The sequence below is a fragment of the Pundamilia nyererei genome, unplaced genomic scaffold (genome assembly GCF_000239375.1).
Source record: "Pundamilia nyererei isolate P.nyererei 1_Seehausen unplaced genomic scaffold, PunNye1.0 scaffold00202, whole genome shotgun sequence".
NCBI classification, from domain to species: domain Eukaryota; kingdom Metazoa; phylum Chordata; class Actinopteri; order Cichliformes; family Cichlidae; genus Pundamilia; species Pundamilia nyererei.
Genome location: NW_005187603.1, coordinates 268116 through 274642, shown reverse-complemented (window position 1 = coordinate 274642; position 6527 = coordinate 268116). Strand labels below are relative to the sequence as shown.

General features: G+C 44.7%; 1 protein-coding gene across 2 annotated transcripts in view; it reads left to right on the top strand.

Moving 5' to 3' along the window:
• The first annotated feature begins 2308 nt into the window (after positions 1–2308).
• LOC102208295 (zinc finger protein 646) overlaps positions 2309–6527 on the top strand; it is a 22598-nt gene continuing 18379 nt past the window's right edge. Inside the window, exon 1 of one of the 2 annotated variants that reach the window (XM_013914521.1) lies at positions 2309–2535. The gene's annotated coding sequence lies outside the window, so the exon portion shown is untranslated. The remainder of the gene's footprint in view (positions 2536–6527) is intronic. The other variant, XM_005747672.2, reaches the window with a different exon arrangement.

Sequence of the window (6527 nt, the reverse complement as noted above, 5' to 3'; positions counted from 1 at the left end):
AATCTCCATTTTCAGTGACCGAAAACGCCGTTTACGCGTGGACGAAAGATGCAAACGCATAGAAACATCTGCGTTTTCAAAAATACCCGGGTACGTGTGGACGTAGCCTAAAATACTTAGTCATTTGTTTAATAGTAATTTAACATTATATAATTCACATATAAAACTATGAATTGTAATTTTAAATGGTCTAAAAGCACGTAGAATAGCATATGCAGGGAAGTATATTTCTCCTTTATTTTATCAAGAAGCAAAAACAAAAAGGAAAAAAGAAGAAACGGGGCAGGGGTCGGTGGTTGAATCATCCGTCCCCACCAACGCCAAAACCAAATCTACGCCCTCGCTTGCACACAAGTAATCTGCACTGAAATATCATCAATTCTCTGCCTGTCGGTCTGTGTCATCAAGTACTGTACTGTGTATTTATATTTATATTAAGTGCATCTCATTATACTATGTATAATGACAATAAAGACTTTCAATTCAGTTCAAGTTTTTCTTACTTTTAGTCTTTCTAAGTATTATTATTGGCATGAGTCAGTGCAGGTAAAATAAAACAGGATTTTGGATGTAGAGAGAAACCAGTCAGGACAGAATTCATTGCAATATTTACATAGTAACATTTCCTCTTCACCAAACTTTCCTTCTATTATTATTTTTATTTTGTTTTATTTTGTTTTGCAAGTTTACAAAAATAATTCAATTTTTACTTGAGTTGATTAAAAGGATTTTTCACACTTGGTTCAGTTAGCTGTGATAACCTCGGCTGACCTCACTTCCTCCATCCTGCTCTTCATCCATCAGCTCCACACAGAGCACAGGTGCTCGTTAACCTGACCATCTCATCTTTACGATGTGCATGTTTGCTCTGACATCAGATGGACTTCCTGATAAAACCCTCCCAGTTTATCTGAACCAGGACTACACTGGCTCGTGGTCCCCATGTGGCTGGGTTAAGAGACATTGTGATATTATGAAAATAATAAATATAAGACAACAAAAGGGAGATAAACAGTATTCAGTCTTCATAATGCGGGAAAGTTTGTACAAAAAAGGGAAAAAGTGCTGATAAAATGTTGTTTCAGTTTAAAACTTTTTGGTTTTTCCACCATCTCACACTGAAACATGTCGATTAGATCTGATTAGACTTTTATTGTGAAGTATTACTTGAAGGGACTTTTGGGATTACTTTATATTCTTTTATTCTGGTATAAGTTTGTTTTTTCTGACAGTCAGCTGACTGATGAATGGACCAGCTGAGGTTTGCATTCACACTGATTGTTCCTGCAGGGACTCGTCTGATCCTTGTGCTCTGCAGATCAATATGTTTATTGATTTCATGACGTTTTATTGGTGCTTCATGGAGCTGTTGTATAACTTTAATGAAGGACCTCCTCAGAGTCTGTGAGGGGAGAGCTGCTGGCCCACTTCATTCACAGCAGGCTCGGGATCGCATTAATGCTCCATCTTAAAATGACGACTCGACACTGGTTTGTTTGTTAGAACTTTGACACCAAAGCATCGGTGCTGTCTGATGTTGTGTTTTTATGAAGGATCTGCAGGACGAACACAGTTTGTGGGAAATGTGAGCATGCTCTTACTGAAGGGAGTCAGCTCCAGGGTGGACTCCGAGATTCAGAACCATCTGTATACCCCAGAGACACAACATCTCAGCTACAATGTATGAATGATTGAAAATGATGTGCTGTACCGAGAAGGCTGGTTTAGACTTCTTTGTCCATCCCTGTTTTGGGAGACAATCAGCAATGCAGGAACGTGCTGCAGCAACATCTCCAGAAACCATTACACCTGTGACACCTGTATCACATATTATACACCATATATAACATCATATCACCTGGGTTTGTTGAGCAAGGTTTACTACAGTGTGTAAAAGTCCCAAAGTTACCGTTATGATGCAGAGTGTAGCATGTTTCAGGTGTGTGTGAACCTGCTGCGGGGACAGAACAGCACAGGTGAGTGTTTAATGGTCACACTGCAGACTTCCCAGTCCTGAGCACGAGTCTGTGCGTCATGCAGACCGGCCTCACCTTCACCTGTGTGATCGGTGCCGCACTGAGTGGGATAATAATTGGCGGCTGATTAGTGGGCACAGGGACCGACACAGAGGCGGCTGCAGGGCCCAAGGTGTGAGCGCCTGAACGAGTCCCTCGGCTCGGTTCTGTTTTTCCCTGACGGGCCGGGCTGCGGTCGGTGTGTCTGCGCCAAAATGGACACCGCTGAGTCCGAGCCCTGAGAGCCCGGCGCCGCCAGCGCGCCGTGCCGCTACAGCGGCGCGAGGACTTCACTGTGCGTGTGATGACGCGCGTGCGACCGAGCGGCGCTGCGCTCGGCTAGCAGCGGCAGCGGCAGGAAGTACGCTGCTGAAGCGGCGGCAGGGGGACCGAGCCAACAACCAAAAGTCGGTGATGAGCAGGGGAGGAAAAATAATCATGCCTAATCCGTGAAAGTGGCTCATTTTGCATCTCCGCGCCGTGCATCGTTCACCCTGCGGGCGCAGAGGCCATTTGAGGGGTAAGTGTGCGCTGCGAAACGCCTCGAAAACGCGGTTTTCCATCAAAGGGGGCCGCGGTGTGTTTGTCGAGATCTTTGTGTCGCTCCGGACTAGCCTGGGGTTGCTAAGGCTAGCTGGGACGCTAACCCCTGCGAGTTCCTGCAGCTTCTCCTCGCTTGTGAGTAAAGTGCGGGCTCTCGGTGGCGTGTGCGGCCCAGCCACGGTGTTTTTGTGTGTCTGTTTGTGCTTTTCTTGTGTTGAACTTCCGTTATACCCCCTTTCTGTCATAGCGGGGGGTTGCTAACGGGCTAGCCGCGTGCTAACGCTAGCGTTAGCTCGGCCGTGTGTGCGTGTGTGCGTGCGCGTGCTTTCAGCGCCTCTTCTCTACAAAATGCGTCTTATACAAAGACGGAGACGGTCGGGACTCACTCCGCCGTCAATCTGCGTCGTGTTTCGCTCTGTGAGCCCCGCTCGGCCCGCAGCTGGAGACCACCAGCGGGCTCCGTTTGCGGGGCTAAAACGCGAGCTAACCCCCGTTAGCTGGGGGAAAATGGCTCGCTGCTCGAAAGCCATTTTCCGAGTGAGATGGGGTCTCAGTGAAAGTGGGCTGATGGCTGCCGGTGATCTACCAGCTCTGCTGGGAGCATCACATAGGAAAACAGCCACAGGCGTCTCCCCCATCGCTCACCCCGTCCTCCTCCAGCGGCGGAAAGCTGCGGTCTGGAGGAGGAAATGTCGGCCGGGTGTCGAGGAGAAGATGCCCCGCTTTGTCCCAGCAAATCCCGACCGAGAGGAGACAAGCCAAGGTCAGGGAGCCCCGCTGCGCACATTGGAGGCAGACCTGCCTTCGCCGGGCAGAGAGGAGCGGGGAACACCGCGGCGGGAGCGAGCGCAGCGGCTCTTTTGATCCTGCGGTAGTTTAACGAAGCAGGGCGGTTTGTTTACATGATGGAAGGAAAAAGTGACAGGCTGCTGATTGGCTGCCGCTCCCGGGCCCGATCACATCCCAGTGTGAATGAGACCCTTCGTGTGGAAAACCTGACCCACATTATCGCCGTGGACGTCTCTGTGAGCAGCCTCGGGTCCGTACGTGGGCTCCCAGCCACAAAGCGGCTCTGTTAAGTGTTAACAATGTGTTGCAGTTCAGAGTAATCCTTAAAGAGTGAAACACCAGATGGGCGCTGAGTTTATCTATTTATTTATTTATTTGTACAAACTGGGTGAGAGGGGGGTGGCCCACAAAAATTCAGTTGTTTATTTTACTTTTAGTGGAGAGGTGTGTAACTACACAAACGTTTAGATATGATACAAAGTTGGGTGGAGCTTCTGTCCACTCTGTGTGACATCATATGAATCCATGTGTAGAAAAACTGTATGAGCCTGAGTGTCAGGTATATTTTTAAACTTTCATTTGTGTCATTATTCAGATATTTTCTGTTTCAACATGAAGAAAATGAGTTTGTTCTTTTCACACAGGGGAAAAAAACTGAATAGGATCTGAAATGTTGAGAGTCACTCGGGCGGGGAAAAGGTTTCGTTTTCCTGAAGATATCAGATATTTTTGATTTGCTGTAACATGAAAACACAAGTTTCTAAAGCTGTGATGCTCGTGGGACGGAGGTGAAATCTTTGGTTCAACTATAAGTTCAGAGACGCAAAGCAAAAGCAGGAAAATTAAATGTGGACACTAAAATCTCAAATAACTCTCTCTCTCTTTGTTATACAGTTTCTTCCTTTTAATTGGATTTTGTTGAACTGAAAGGGTTTGAAGCAGATTGCTTGACTTGGTCCTGCATAAATTCACTTTATTGATCGTATACGAGAGAAAAAACAGTCTTTTTGTCTGAAAAAGGAAGTGATGCATTGTAAAAATAATTGCTGATTTTTCTTTTGAGTAATTGAGCTCTAATCAGTGTTTAACTGTTATTTAATAATATGCAAATCTGAATACTGTAAGATAAGCCACATGGTCAAACATGAGGGCTGTATTAGCCGCTATTCTCATTAGGTAGGTTGTTCATTGTTACTTCATTTAAAAAAAACCTCAAAGCTGAAAGTGTTCAAATCAATTTCTTTGCCTCCAAATATTCACTTTATTGATCATGTATGAGACGGAAAAGCAGCAGAGAGGGAATTTGACTTTTTCTACAGGAATTTGATTAAATGTGATTATTTTCAGTGTAGTCTCTGTAAATTTGTCCTCTGATTATTCTGTGAAGCACTCGGAGGTAAATGTGCAGAATGCATTAAAAAATAAAATGCAGATATTCTGAAATAATTTATTCTCGATCATGCACAGTTTGAAGTAATCTGAGTGTATTACAGAAATATTCCAGCGTCTCCTTTAAGTTAGTCAGAGAAACTGAAGCTCAGTGAGGATCTGAGATCCACCGTGGACCGCACACACTTCAGCTGTTTGATTCATGGGAGCCACAGGTAGAGCTGCGCCTACCTGTGGCTGATGGCAGAGCGCTAACAAGACGGTTTAAATTTCAGGTCCCTCTTCGTGTTTCAGATTCGCCTCGACACTCAGCCGCAGCCAATAAAGCATGAGCACTCTGTGAGCGTTGGAGAGTCGAATCACTGATATTTAAATGGAGTGTGTGATTTGTTCTTGTTTGTAAAGGAGAAATAAATTTGCAGCGCTTTAATCTGCGGTCTGTGTGACTGAACAGTGAGGAAATGAACGCCAGGTTACTCTGTAATGAAATCACGACTGGCCTGTTTCCCTCGCCGGTGGCGTCTCCTGTCGCCTCTGCTACTGCCGTGGGCTTTCTTTGTCCTCACATCAAACATCTGGCCGAATGCAGCACCTCCTCCCTGTTTACTCCCCCCGCTCCTCCTCTCCATCATTAAAACTCGTCGCAGTGGCGGTCTGAACGTAACCTTGGCATTTAAGGGCGACCTGCTCGTTTCCGTTTATTCCTGGACTCTGCTACAGCAGCGCGATTCACAGTCCCTGTTTAACACACTGGGAGGCTTCACGCTTTCATGTCTTATCTTCTCCTCGATCGTTTCCTTTACATGAAAGTAACAGAGCACGCTCAGGTGTCTGCGTTCATCCTAACCAGCACATATTTAGGCAGAGAAAATGTCTCGCTGCCATATTAGAATAAAAGATTTTATTACATTTGTAAGAGAAAAGTCTTAATGTAAATGAGCTGGGGAATTTTCAGCGATTTCTAGAAAGCAAATTTTTGCCTCATTAGGTTTAAAAAAATAAATAAATAATAGAAATGCGTCCACATCTTCTGTTTGGCTGTCCCAGCTGGACAGCTCTGTGACCTCGTAGAGATGCAATGGCATGAAAACACTGATAAACTGAGTGTCAATCAGTCTGCAGCCTGAACTTGGGGCTCTCAGGGATTACTGTACATACAGTGGGCTCATTATTAACTTGGCTGTGTTTAAAATGGACATCCATCAGTAGAGCAGGAGACACATGACAGGAAGTAATGGGCAGGCTGGTTTTAAACATGTGGCTGGTAACAAGTCCATCTCTCCTTTACATGTCGGTCATGTGTTTTACTTCCTCACAAAGAGTGGACAGTAAGTTGTCAGCGATGCAGTGTCAGATGCTCCGTTTCCTGCTGAGAGTCTGACAAATACGTTGAAAAAGTCGTCTTTTTTTCAGCTGTTTTTTTCTTGAGTAACGACTCATCAGTAAATGGTCCTTACAGATGTGCCAAACTTTATTAGCAGCTACTGCTGTCGTCTTTATCCCGCCGTAAACATGTTATGTTAAGGCTCAAGACCCACCTTTTTAATTTAGCTTTTACTTAGCGTTTATTTATTTTTTATGCTTATTTATTCTATCCTGTTATTCTATTATTAATTTAGGATTTACCTAATATTTTTTTGATTTTATTCTTATTCATTTTTTAATCTTCTTACTCTATTTATATTTATATTGTATCCTGTTCTTAATTATTTGATCATTTTACCCTGTATATATCGTATTGCGTCATATCTCCAGTGTTTCCTCGGAGGGCGCTCTCTGCACCGGGGCTGT